The sequence below is a fragment of the Caretta caretta genome, chromosome 17 (assembly GCF_965140235.1).
Source record: "Caretta caretta isolate rCarCar2 chromosome 17, rCarCar1.hap1, whole genome shotgun sequence".
In the NCBI taxonomy this organism is placed as follows: Eukaryota; Metazoa; Chordata; order Testudines; family Cheloniidae; genus Caretta; species Caretta caretta.
In genome coordinates this window covers 22,695,667-22,710,213 of record NC_134222.1, presented here as the reverse complement: position 1 = coordinate 22,710,213, position 14,547 = coordinate 22,695,667, and the positions used below count along the sequence as shown (strand labels likewise).

At 53.1% G+C, this 14,547-nt stretch overlaps 1 long non-coding RNA gene across 1 annotated transcript; it reads right to left on the bottom strand.

The window, feature by feature from the left end:
- Nucleotides 1–2,467: 2,467 nt before the first annotated feature.
- On the bottom strand, nucleotides 2,468–3,520 carry LOC142069475 (uncharacterized). The gene is made up of 3 exons (XR_012665320.1): nucleotides 3,320–3,520; nucleotides 3,057–3,146; nucleotides 2,468–2,546 (listed from the first exon to the last, which is right to left on the bottom strand). It is a non-coding gene; the product is annotated as an uncharacterized LOC142069475 (long non-coding RNA).
- Between the last annotated feature and the right edge of the window lie 11,027 nt (nucleotides 3,521–14,547).

Genomic DNA, 14,547 nt, shown 5'->3' with positions numbered 1-14,547 from the left:
GGAACCCCAGGGCTGGGGTCTAAGCTCCCTGCTCCCCCAGAAGGACTTGACTGAGGGGTCCTGGGTGTACCCACAAGCTCTGTTTTGGACTGTGTTCCTGTTGTCCAATAAACCTTCTGTTTTACTGGCTGGCTGAGAGTCTCAGTGGATCCCAGGAAGAGGGGTGCAGGGCCTGGACTCCCCCACACTCCGTGACACATGGTCTCAAAATGGCTGGACATTCTGGGGTTGCAAAAACCTTAGCCAAGTGAAGAGAGACTTTCTAGTGGGTAAAATGCAGGCAGACAGGAGATAATTGGTGCAGGAAATCTTAGGAATCGCCATGGAAATCTCAGGTTGGAAGGGACCTCAAGAAGGCATTGAATCCAGCCCCTGTGCTGTGACAGGACCAATGTGGATAGCAAAGAAGGGTCCCTTTAAAACTGGGAGAGCCCCTTTGCTGCAGTATCTCGTGGTGGCACCAGTGGAATGAATTGCCATTGATGCGCTGGGCCCTGGCCGGAGACAGAGGCAGGCAAGGCAGTCTCTGCTGGTAGCAATGGACTGTTTCACCAAATGGCCTGAGGCTTACCCAATAAGAACTCAAGAAGCTGGGACAGTAGTAGGGGTCCTACTGACTGGATTCTTTACTGGGTTTGGGCCTGGTTGAGCTACAGACAGATCAAGGGAGAAACTTGGAATCCACAGTTTTAAACAGGTTGGTGAGATTCTAGGGATCCACAAAACTCACTCCAGCCCAGCCCCAGTCTCACAGGATGGTGGAAAGATTCAGTGGGACTCTAGGGTTCAGCTGGCTCCCTTTTCAGAACAGCACCAAAAGGACTGTGACAGCTTACAGAACAGCAGTCAACTGGAGAGACTCCTGAACCTTTGGGTCCAGACCCTGCCTCACTGAGCCACTAGGAGTCCAGAGAGAGTCCCTGCCCCAGGGGGCTAGAGCAGGATTTTCCCTGGGAACCCAACTGAGAGCCTGACCCACAGCCCACTAGAATCAATGGGCATATTTCCATGGGATCAGGGCCTGAACCTTTTGCCCAGATCCAAGCCCCTCCTGGTCCCATGGTCCTGGGCACATGATTAAGGAGCTGCCTTCAGCACCACAGACAGCTCCTCAAAGCCAGCCTCAGTGGGGAGCCAGGCACACCAGCCCTGCCCCGGTGCCCTCACTCACCGGAACAGTGCCGGGTTTGGCTGGAAGGCAAACAGGTGGAAGGCAGCAGGTGACTCCCGCACAAAGGCCAGGACTCAGCAGGGTCTCTCCTTGGGTTCGTGTAAATAAAGAGAATAACCAGAACACAACCCTGCCTGAGGCTTGGCTCCCCTCCCCTTGGATCCCTGTGGCCTGCCCCCAGGCCTCCTGCCCCCGCTGCCTCACCAGCAGCCAGTTTATAGCCCCACCCTGACACCGATGCATGGGGAGGGGGAACTGAGCTAGAGTTAACTAAGGACCCTGCCCTCGGCTCAAAGAGCCAGATTCTCATTCAAGAATCAAGAGTAACTCACTGAGTCAATGGAGAGATGCTGGTGTGGGTGGGAGGGGAATGGGGCCTGTGAGGTTTATGCTGGGTCAGAGAATCTCACCCTGAGCTGCCCACTCTCTGCCCGCCTCTCCCGCGCCCAGCGCCGCCCACCTCTCCCGCGCCCAGCAATGTCGTTCTCTCACCCTGGGACTCCCATCAGTAAGAACTGATTTCACTGATTTGATGCACAGATGTTTCCAGCTGGGCATCCCCGGAACTGGAAGAGACAGACATCCAGCATCACTAAACCAGAGCCACAGACTAGCTCTTTGTGGCCTGCGGCAGGATCACAGAGTCCTCCTGCCTCACTGGAGCAATGTACCCGTGTGTCACCAACAAAGCCGCCTGGTGAGGGCTCCCCCACTTGCCCTCACTCCCCTCCTCCCCATCCCTGAGTGCCCCCTGCAGGCTGGGCCCAGGCAGGGGCACCACCCGCACACCTGTTCCCAGCCATGGCTGGTGCAGGCAGACTCACTGTCAGTGGTCGAGTGTGCAGAGCTTTAGGGCGCACAGCATGGGAGCACGGGGGGACTGCCCATTGCTACAGGGAGCAGGACATGCCCAGGGCCCTGCAAGCAGACCCACAGGCCCCGAAGCTGCATAGTGGGCCCCGTGTTGCACCAGGCGCTCGCACTGACAGGATATAAGGGGAAGTCTCTGAGCTTTTGCCCCCCTGCTCCTACCTTCAGCAGCGATAACATCTGACATCAGGGCCAGGATCCCCACACGGGTATCTCCCCTGCCCATCTCCAGTTTTCGATGGAAAATCCCCAACAGCTCTGAGGGATGGGAACGGGCTACAGGGAATAGGAAGCAGAATGATGGGCAGTGAGGAATGAGCTCTCCTCTCCTGTGCTGAATCAGGGATCCTGACCCAGCAGCAGGAGCTTCAAGGCACCCCATACACTGCTGGTCTGGGCTGCAGCCTCTCATCACCACCCCCTTACCGAGTTGCAGGAAGATGTGGGAAATCTCCATGTGGTTCTCCCTGCAGAGCCGATAGGGCCTCTGTACTTTGGAAGTGACCTGCGGGGACATGGGAACAGGTCGGAGAAGCCTGCTCACTCAAACAGGAATCTCCCAAAGGGTTCAGGGCCCGATTTTGCAACTCCTCAGACTCCAGTGCAGATTCACACTGATGGGGCTGTGAGTAGGACTGAGAACTGGATTGGGCCATGTGACCATCACAGACACTTAATAATTAATGGCAAAGGCCCTGCAGTACGTACTGTGTATGACGCAGCCAGAGCCCTGAGAAGGAACTAAAGGGCCTGATCCTGCTCTCACGTCTACCAGGGTAAATCAGGAGAAACGCCCCTGGACTCCATGCAGGAGAGGACAACTGGGCCCACAGACACGAAGGGCCTGATCCTGTGAGGTGCTGAGCACTGTCAACTCCCGTTGTATGGAATGCTGAGGGCAAAGGGAGGTCTCCAGTACAGGGGGTGGGGAGCACTGTGCACTCTATGGATGCCTGCTGGGGTCCCTGAGATCTGCTGGCCCCAGCACAAACATGCCAGCCCCACTTCCCCATACCTGGTAGCTCAGCGTATGGGAGATAGCCTTCACATGCACCTCTGGGATTGGGTTGTTGGAGGAAGAGGCCTGCAAGATCTGTCCCAGAACCTGCAACAGACAGGGAGAGATGTCAAGCCGAGCCGGCACAGTGAAGCACTGCACTGACATCAACTCATCAGCCACAGGTGTCTGCTTCACCCCTGGCTGAAGGCTCTGGGGAGAAAGGAGGGAGGTGAAGAGGGGAATTCTGCTTAGTGCAGAGATCCAGATTCTGCGCTGACCCTGGTGCAGCAGCTCACTGGCCATGATGGAGTCACTTGTGCCTGACATGGGTGAGATTGGGGAATTGGGCCCCTGGGCTGCCAGAGCCCCAGATCTGAGCAGCCCTGACACATGGACTGCTGGAGTTCTGGATCCTGGTCCAGAATCAGTCTCTCAGCCAGCCCTTCCCCACACAGCAAGACCCATCAGTGCTTTGCAGCCTGGGTGCTGGCTAGGTGTGTGCTATGCACACTTGAGAGATCTCCTTCCCTTCCCCACGCCCCAGCTACTTTGCACAAACCTGATTGGCTGGGGGGAGTGCCACTCAAACACACAGAATTAACTGGGTGGGAGGGAGGTTGAACAAATGGTGTGGGGCAGCCTGGGAAATTTGGCTAGAAAACAAAGCAGCAGCAGGACAGGAGCCCTGAGCTGGGGCAGGGCGGGAGCTGCTGGCAGGAGAACTGGCTGGCGGCAAAAAGGAATTTTTGTAAACTCTCAGCCTTCAGCAGACCGGAGCTGAGACCAGTAACCGACCCACCACGCTGAGCTCACCCAGCCTGCCAGCACCACCCAGAGCACAGACCAGCTGGGCTGACCCAAGGGGGAGAGAGTCTGTGTGTGTCAAGCCAGGCGTGCCGGGAGGGACAGCTGCTTTGCTGTAATCTGTGCTGTGTAACCCCTACTGGGGGTCCTGGCCTGGGTCTGCTCCGGGTTTTGCCTGGGTCAGAGAACAGTGTTGTGCTGTTGTTATTTGTGGTGGTTGTTCCAGGGGTTAACTCCAGGAGCGGGGTTGGTGTTTTCGCGAAGGCATGTGGTGGAGACCTGGGACCCCTTCCCAGCCCTGGGAACCCCCTCCAACATACTGCAGCTGATCTGACAGCTCACTTGCTGACCCATGGAGCCTGCAGGGGGCTGCCATAGTCCATGGACCCTGCAGGGAACGCCCCCACCTCCTCACCTTGGTTATGTAAAAGGCCTCAATGTTCTCCCTGTACTGAGCCAGGAGCAGGGGGATGTCCCCGTAGATCTGGTTTTGCAGATCCTTCCTGGGCAGCAGGATGTTCAGCATTGGCCCCAGGGCCTTGAGGACAGCCAGTTTGACCTGTCAAGAGACGAGTACGGGGTGACTGCCGGCTCGGTCCCCTGCGGCTCAGTCACTCAGCGCTACTCACTGGATCCAGTACTTCTCCTTCCAGCACTGGCTGAGGCACCGAGAGGGGTAGGGACCAGCCTGAGGCACAGGGAGACCGGTTTGGCCTCTAGATTTGCATGGACATTGGCCAAGGAATCCTGGCTCTTAGCCTATTGCTCAGTCCTCCACCCCCACAGCCCCTAGCATCCAGTGACATTACCCACCCCAAGACAGGAGAGATTTCCACCCTGGGGTCTGCTCCTTACAAAGGGGCCGGGGCAAAAGGGCTTGTGGGGGAGATGCAGAGCGAGTGAGCCGTGGTCACAGCGCCTGTCCGAGCCCCTCACCTCCATGTCCTCGCTGGGCAGCCAGACGCTGATGAGGTACTGGTACATGGGAAGCAGGTATGCAGAGAAGCGCTGGAGCGTGATTTGTGGATAGGTGCTCCTCTCCCAGCTCCTCAGGTACGTGCTGATTGCCCCACACATGCACTCCAGGGCTATGAGGGGTGGGGGGCAAAGGGCAGCTCAGTCCAGAGCTGAGACATGGTTCATTACAGACCAGCTCAAACTCTGCTACACTCAGTAACTTCAGTCTCTGCAGGGGTCTATTCCCGCGTAGCCCCCTGTGCCCCGGGGCTCATGCTGCAGACTCCGCCTCCTGCCCTGTGGGATTCATGCTGCAGACTCTGCCCCCTCTGGGGTTCATGCCGCAGGGCCAGGACACATGGGTCTCTGCAGATAGTGACCTAGGGTTGCCAGCTCTTATGTCATGTGACGAAACCTCCAGGAATATGTTCAACCAAACTGGCAACCCTAAGAGGGTCCTCAGGGCATGACATGAGTCCCTGCAGTCAGCAGGCATGACAGAGACAAGGCCTGGACCTGAGGCCATGGAGCCAATGATGATGCCCTGTCAGTGCGCCCAGATCCAGCACCTACACACCCTTTCCCCAAGACACTGGAGGGAACCAAGACCTCTGCTAAAAACTGCCTTCCATGTACAGGCGTTTCTATGGCTCCCACCATCATAGTAACTGGAGCACCTCCCTGCCTAATGAATTAACCTGCCAGTGCCCCCTTCCCCCGGCAGGGAGAAGAACCCAGGCATCCAGACCATATTCTCCCTCCACTTCCTCCGCCTCCATAGACTAGAGACGGGGTCAAGAGGCAACGCTGGGGTCTAAATCAGGGTTACACACCCAGAGTCCAGGGCTGTTCAGATCCTAGGGTTTGGTCTTTATAAAGATGGTTCAATCTGCTAAATCGGGGTCCCGCTCCGGCTTCGATGTGGGAACACACACATCCTGGTCATGGGGTGCTGGGATCCGGGGCCGGACCAGCTCCATCTCTACCCACCATCTAGAACAAAGGGTTGCCCCAAGTGGTCCCCTCACCAGTGCAGAAGGCCCCTCGTCTCCTGCTGTCATCTATCCCTCGCATCACGGTCTGCATGGTGGTCAGGGTGATGCCCAGGAAGGGGACACACCGGTACACTGCACAGAGAGAAGACCCAATCAGCCAATCGGAGATGGAGGGGACCGGCTCTCAGCCAATCGCAGGCCCAGGGACACTGCAGGGTGCGAGCAGCCCCGAAGCACTGGGCCCATGCAGGGGACAGGGCGGTCCCGTACCGCTGGCAGCTATGACCTTGCCCAGGGTGAGGAGGGTGAACTCTGCTGGCAGCACAAAGGGCCTCAGGTGTTTCTGGAGCTCCCGCATCACCGGGCTGAAGCAGCAGCCAGCGAGGGCGGCCAAGGTGTCACTGGCAGCCGCCTGGAGCTCACTCAAGGCCTCCTGTGGAATGAACAGCAGAGCCCATTAGTCAATCAGAGTTGTGGGGGCATAAGGGCACCAGCCCCAAGGGGGGATGTGCCCTGGCTGAGGTGGCAGGGGCTCAGGTACTAGGGGGGCATTCTCCGAACACCATGAGAGGTACTGACTCCGCAAGGTGGAGAATATTTGGCATGGCCTCTGCTTAGGATGGGTCCCCTTCTCTTCCTGGGTGACCTCCCACCTTGCCTTCTCCCTTCAGTGAAGCTGGCCCACTGGGCCAGAGCACCCCGACATGCAGCCCTGTAAGTGCCCTTCTTCCAGCCTGTCTGAAGCCACCATTGGGATTTGTGCAGCGTCTCAGGCCAAGAGCCACCAAGGAGATTTACATACAGCTCCTCTAAACCCAATGGGACTTGTGAGTCTAAAACCCCTAGGGGGCTTTGAAAATCTCAGCCCTAGCCCAGCATGTGCCCTGGAGAGGCCCCACCCCAGACAGGAGGTCCTGGTCAGACGTCTCTTTGGAGCAGGGGGTTTGGCTCTTCCAAGCAAACTCCTAGGCTTTTCCTCTGGGCAGAGGCACTTTGCCCTGAACCTGATCCTGTGGGTGAGCGGAGCTGGTGTAACAGGGCACGACCCCACGGAGCCCAATGGCACTGAACCCGCTCAGCCCAAATGGGAGCCTGGCACGACCCCACTGGCGCTGGACCCGCTCACTCTGTGTCTCCTGAAGGAGTCTCTGGCCCAGGGGAGGTTCTCGGGGGAGCTGTGGGCTGCCCCCTCTTCTGGCCTCTGTGCCTAGCATGGCGCATCTCCTGGTAGGATCCATACGGGTGACTCTCGCTGAGGGAGCTGGGAGCCCTCTCCAGAGGCCTGTATCCCACGCGGGGCCTGGGGCTTGGCTCCCCCAGACCCACGGAGGGAAGCTTTCACCGCGGGAATCCCCTGTAGCTGCCCTGGGAGAGTCACTCACCTCTGGAGCTGCCCTCATCTGCTGGGAGGCCACAGCAATGAGGCTGCCGATGAGTCCTGCCTCCATCTCCTGCTCCAGCAGCATGGTCCTGAGGCCTTCGTATGCCGCCACCTTCTGCCTGACAGACACCTGGAGCGGAGAGCCCAAGGGTGGGGAGAAGGTCAGTGGAAAGTGGCCTGTGGCTTGGGGCATGGAGCCAGCTCCCAGGGACACCTGCAGGGCTCCAGTCAGGCCAGGAAATGGAGGCATGTGTGAAGCTGGGCTGGATTCAGCTCCCACTTACACCAGGGACCTCTGGGGAGTCCCTACAGATTCCCCTGCATAGCAGGGATCAGGGTCGGGCCCTGACTGCCCAACACCTGGCTCTGATGGACCATGAGGAGCTTGGGGGATATTGCACCCGCATTCAAATTAACCCCTTTGGCCACTGTCTGCTGCCTGTGATGCTGGTGTGAATCCAGAGTAGCCCCACTGAAGTGCATGGAGTCACTCCAGATTGAGTGGCTGGAACCTGGAGCAGGATGTGGCCCTTTGTTTCTAAAGCTCCTTCCATGGGGGGGACTCAAAGTGATTTCCAAACACAGGGACAATCCCAACTCTTCTGATGTCAGCAGCCCACTGGCTCCAACAGCATGGAGGGGAGCAGCGTTTGGTCCTCGTCTGTAGGGGTCACTTCACCTGCCACTGAAGTGCAGCCACCTCTGGGGAGGACAAGCACTTTTTAACTATTCACAGCAACACAAGGTAGAGCAGGAAGTGTCCTGGTGAGACACACAGTGCTTGGGGGCATTAGCTTTTGCTGTAGGTCAGCTGGCCAGCCACATGGAGACAGACAGGCCAGTGTGTCACTAAAGGAGCTGCTTTACCTCATCCTGCTGGAGGATCTGGACTAGGAGGGAGGCCACAGCAGCTGGCTGGACCCTGGCTGCCTGCATGATGCGTGCCACAATGTCCTTGTGGTCTCCCTCATCTGCCAGCCACAGGAGGTTGGAGATCCAATGGTGCAGACCTGCAGAGCGTTGACACGAGGCATGCAGGTGGATATTACCCCAGAGCTGCAGGGGGCTGGGAAGGGGCCAGCATTACCCTGGTAACCAACAGGCAGGCCCTGAGCACCCCAGCCCCTGGCCCTGAGATCTCAGCTCAGCATCACTCAGCCTATCAGCTAGAGATATGCCTGGAGGGTGACTTGCCCTCAGACTGCCCCAGCTCTGGGTTAAATGGGACCTGGACCCAAAGTGACCCTGCACTTGGCTTGGGTTTGGTTCCCCTCAAACAGCTAAAGCCCAGGAGTGAGTCTGACTTGATTCCTCCCTCACTCCCCTCCCCAACCAGACACCCAGGGCCAGATCCCACCTTCAGGGATGCTGGTAGGCTCTGGGAGCTGCTTTGGGCGGTTGGAAATTCTCCTGCCTTGGTCGCTGGGTGTCCCTGGGCTGGGCAGAGGCCGCTCCATGGGGTTGGGGAGCAGGGCCTGCAGTGCACACGATGCCCTTGTCAAGGGCAAGAGAGGACGGATGCTTCCAAGGTTCCTTTGCACCCATATCTTGACTTTAGCAAAGTTTTTGATATGGTCTCCCACAGTATTCTTGCCAGAAAGTTAAAAAAGTATGGATTGGATGAATGGACTATAAGGTGGATAGAAAGCTGGCTAGATTGTCAGGCTGAACGGGTAGTGATCAATGGCTCGATGTCTAGTTGGCAGCTGGTATTAAGTGGAGTGTCCCGGGGTCAATCCTGGGGTCAGTTTTGTTCAACATCTTTATTAATGATCTGGATGATGGGATGAGTTGCACCCTCAGCAAGTTCGCAGATGACACTAAGCTAGGGCAAGAGGTAGATACTATGTGGGGTAGGGATAGGGTCCAGAGTGACCTAGACAAATTGGGGGATTGGGCCAAAAGAAATCTGATGAGGTTCAACAAGGACAAGTGCAGAGTCCTGCACTTAGGAAGGAAGAATCCCATGCACCGCTACAGGCTGGGGACCGACTGGCTAAGCAGCAGTTCTGCAGAAAAGGACCTGGGGATTACAGTGGACAACAAGCTGGATATGAGTCAGCATTGTGCCCTTATTGCCAAGAAGGCCAATGGCATATTGGGCTGTATTAGTAGGAACATTGTCAGCAGATTGAGGGACGTGATCGTCCCCCTCTATTCGACATTGGTGAGGCCTCATCTGGAATACTGTGTCCAGTTTTGGGCCCCACACTACAAGAAGGATGTGGATAAATTGGAGAGAGTCCAGCAAAGGGCAACAAAAATGATTAGGGGTCTGGAACACATGAGTTATGAGGAGAGGCTGAGGGAACTGGGATTGTTTAGTCTGCAGAAGAGAAGAATGAGGGGGGGTTTGATAGCTGCTTTCAACTACCTGAGAGGTGGTTCCAGAGAGGATGGATCTAGACTATTCTCAGTGGTGGAAGAGGACAGGACAAGGAGTAATGGTCTCAAGTTGCAGTGGGGGAGGTTCAGGCTGGATATTAGGAAAAACTTTTTCACTAGGAGGGTGGTGAAGCACTGGAATGCGTTACCTAGGGAGGTGGTGGAATCTCCTTCCTTAGACGTTTTTAAGGTCAGGCTTGACAAAGTCCTGGCTGGGATGATTTAATTGGGTATGGGTCCTGCTTTTGAGCAGGGGGTTGGACTAGATGACCTCCTGAGGTCCCTTCCAACCCTGATATTCTATGATTCTAGGTCTCTTCCGACCCTGATCTTCTATCATTCTATTATACGTGCTAGAAACCAAGTGTTTTGTGGCGAAAGCCAAGACTCGTGGCAGCGATTGTGTAGCAGGGACCCCAATTCCTGGCACACACAGGGCCCTGCCTCTGAAATGGGATCCAGAGGGTATCCCTAAACCCGCTGGGGAACAAACAGGAGAGACCCTGCTTCCTGCCCCAACCCCTTCTGATGTCACTTCTTGGAGTGGTTCCTCTTACCTCCACTGGGCTGTCCCACTGTGTCAGCCATTCCTGCTCTTCCACTCCACATGCCGTACAAATAGATACTTGATCAGTAGCAGTGGCTAGTGGTGAGTTCAGAGAGTTTCTCTGCATATCACAAAGGGGAATAATTACAGATGGGCTTGAGCCAGTGCCCCTGACCTGTGCACCTGAATGCTGGAGAAGTTTGGGATCCAAACTGGGATCTGGCTCCAAGTTTCATGGTTTTCCCCTTTCTCTGTAATGGATCAAACCAGAAACCCAGATCCAAACACCCCCAAATGCATTATGCGCTCAGGCCAGTTTGGAGTGGGCAGGAGCTCATGACACAAGAACCATGATCACAACTGACACCGATTGTTCCCCCACCCCGCAAGGCAGTGCAGAGACAGAACACCCCTCTTGCCCCTAGAGGGGTCCATCCAGGGTGGGGCTAAGGCACATTGACAGGGCATCAGGGCAAGAATAGATTTCCCCTGCTGCTTCCCACTGAGTCACCCACATGGATCCTCAGCACTGAGAAGAAACAGGCAACCAATAGCTCCCGTCTCTCCTTGGAGACGCGCCCTGATCCTGCTGTGAACATGGGAGGGGATACTGGCTGTATACCAAGCCTAGGAATCACTTCTATTCCTACCCATCCATCTCTCTAATTTAATCCATCCAATCACCCCATCCATCCAATTATCCCATCCAATCAACCCATCCAATTCACCCTTCCATCCATCTGTTAGCAAATATCACGATTTATGTATGTTAATATGTATTTATGTATATAATTTTTATGATTTTGTATGTTAAACTCTCATAATTCTTTTATATACTAATCAAAAGCCTTTTTATTTTGTGCACCTCTATATTTATTGCCCTATACATACGGAAACTAAAATCTTCTTTGTCCTTCAATTGAATCTAATGGGTGAAGGAAAAATGATGGTGTGACATTGTCTAATTAAAATATCATGCAAACCATTATTGCTATCACTATTATATCATCGCAACAAATCTTACACAAAATATAACTTATGGCCAGAAAGGGTTAAACAGCTTGCAGGCTAACTAACCCAAAGCCAACCTTTAAAGACATGTGCAGAGAAAACGTTTGGGTTTTTGTGCATTTACATATGACTGCCTGATGGCTAAATTGCCTTGTGTTAATCTGTGTGAATAATTAACAACAATGCTTAAGAAATGAGGACCTATTGTTCCCTGAGGGATCCAACTTGTCAAAGAAGACCTGAAATTGTAGACCTTGAGTCCTGATCCTGTTTATCTCAGATCTGCTTGAGGCTTCATAGAGGGGAAGCTTAAGCCGTAAGGACTGAGACCCCAGTCCTATGCTAGAACGCCCCGCAATGATATTGGACATTGGATTATAACCTATGAACTATTTCTAGAACTCCTTGCAACTACAAAGCTCATCTCTGCTATGAATCTGAATCTTAAGAATTGAACTCATGTCTGTACAGATATTGATCTTTTAACCACGCTCTCTTTTCTTTTTAATAAATTTTGGTTTAGTTAATGAGAACTGGCCGTAGCGTGTATTTGGGTAAGATCCGGAACATTCATGAACTTGGGAGGTGATGTGTCCAATCCTTCGGGATTGGTAGAACCTTTTCTTTTACATGATGAAATAAGATTTTCAGAAATATTCATCATATTTGACTTGGGTACCTGGATTGAGGCCTGAGGCTGGGTTACTTTAAGGGAACTGTGTTGTTGGTTTCTGGACAACCAGGGAGGTAATAAAGAAGCTGTTTTATGCTGTCTTGGTAAATCTAAGTATTGAAAATATCCACCAGTTTTGGGGATTATCTGCCCCATTCTTTGCGGTTCGCCCTAATTGGGTAACCTCAGTTGGCCCCCACCCTGGTCACAGATGGAATGTGTGCAATCTTTTACCCTGACCTTACTAATATAGCCCAGACACCCAGGGAAGGGACCCCCTCAAAATGAATGAAAGGTGTCTACAGAAGTATGTTATGGGAAATTGATAAGGGTACTTAGGATCCAGTTATGTTCTGTGATTGAGAAGAGGTTATTCTTATTGCAGATGGATTCTGTAATGGATGAGATAATGACCCACTGAAAGATGTTTTTAACTCATTAAGAACTCTCAGTTGTCACAGCTGTTATTCATGACTTGGTTAGAGATTCCTTTTTGCTCATCAATCAGGTAAACTGAGGAACATGAGTAATTAGAACACATGGTAAAATTAATCACAGGAAGGTATTTTTCCCTCCAAAAAGAAGTATCTTTAGCTCGCACCCTAGAAAAGGAAAGACGGTTAGATAGCTAATTTGTGAATGAACACTGTCAGTATTCCACTAGACACAGAGGAAAGGCCCAAACTATCTTCTCGTTGCCATCTACTGGGTGTGGTAGAGTATATCTTCTTTCTGCGTTCTGTATAGTGCTGCATTAATCTTTTATTAAGTAATTCCATTTGCCCCTGTTATTTGACAATCACAAATCATTATTTCAAACATGCAACACACCCATCCACTAATGATGGCCATTTACTCACTCAAGTAAACCCACTGACTTCAGCAGGACTACTCAGCTGTGGGAATACACCCCAAGGTGTGTAAAATTTTCACAGTTGGGCCCTTAGTGAATCATTCTCCTGCCATCCCGTGTGATGACAGTTATAGATAATTACTGACAATGATTACTACTGAAAGACTGAGATGCTGTATCATTTTTTCCTTATGTTTTTCTCCATCAGGATATCTTGTTTTGAACAAACCACTGTTGCCCATCGAGCCTATGGATTTTCTCTTTTCAAATGTTTTGACCCGTAACTAATAAGTATCATAATTATTAAATGATTTTAAAAAATCAGAACCATGTGTAAATAAGCCCCAGGACAGACCCCCTAGATACAAATTCACTTGGAAAACCCACTCCTAGAATTAGCTTAATCCAAATTCTGGGGAGGGAATGGACCTGGATCTGAGATTTTCTTTCTGCCCTACACAGCTGCCAACTGTGGGGCTGGTTACAGACTCAGAGTTTGTCCTCCCCTCCCCACTCTTTCCCCCACCTCCTCTCCTTGACCCAAGCCCCTCGTCTAGTAGAGATGGACTCAAGCCACAGAATTCAAATCTGGATCCAGATTTCCATGTCTGCCCCCCAAGTTCAGGGGTTGTTTGGATCGGAGGATAGGGTTTGGTCCATTATAAAAAGAAGGGTAATTGTGAAATCTGGATCTAGGTTCAGATTTCAAACACGTGAAGGTTTGAGGAGTTGGCTCTGGATTTGAGTTAGATCTTTCTCTGCTCTACAGACATTGCTCAAACCCAATGGTCCATTGTCCAACACACCAGGCCTGCCTGTGTGCCCTGTCATGGAACGTCCCCCAAACCTGCACCCCCCAGTCCCAAACCTCTGCCCTTCTCAGTAAATAGCCGCTAATTCACATGGCCCCTTCTGGAATCCCCTGGCTCAGGCACTTACCCACAGAAGGTCTCTCTGAGCTGTACTCACTAACCCTGCTCCCTCTGTAGCCCTTGGGTCTCAAGAAACCCAAGACCCTGCTGCTCCCTCCACACCACCGAGCCAACAGGCACAGAACTGGGGATGCTCCCCCCTCATTTATACTGAGGCTCCGCCCATGGCCACACCCACCTGACCTGTCCCCAGTGTGATTTCACCCAGAGATGCTTTGTGATGTGGTCCCTATGGCAACAGCTGGAGGGGTCACCACAACACCTGGAGGGATACTGCTGCCCAGCTTGGCCCCACCCCAGTGCAGTCCTGGTAAGAGAAGAGGGATGAAGGACCCACCCCTCCCCTGGGGGTTTGTTACCACCAGCGGTTACCACGCCTATGCCATCACAGTTATGTCAGCATAGCCCTCTAGCCTAGATGTGGCAAAAACTGACAGAAGGAGCTCAGCTGCTGGTGCAGGAACACCCCCCCCCCAAATGACATTAGCTGCACCGACTAAAGCCCTCTTCTCTTGGCATAGCTGCATCTCACTGGGGGTTTTGTCGGCAGGGCTATGTTCCAGGGGTGTGTGGGCTTTTCCACACCCCAACTGACATAGCTAGGCCAGTTCAAGTTTGAATGTAGACCAAACCTCGAGGCTGGGACGCTGCGCTGAAAATAGCTTCATTTTAGAGGGGAAAAGCAGGAAAGTCCAACCCAACTTAGTGTTTCTTACCCTCTTCAGACTGGCGACCACTTCTACAAAGTCAAAGTTGTTTACACCTCTCTCTCCCCCAACAACTTTTACTGTAAAATTAAGTGTAAAACGATATCCATGATAGCAGTCATAAGGCAACAGAATTGATTTGTGTGTGTGTGTCTGGAGTGGTGGACCAGGAATATTTGATCTTGAAGGGTAAGTATGTGCAGGGAGAGGGGGAGTGAGATTTTCTTTGCTTTAGATTGTAACACAGTTTTCAATGCCTCA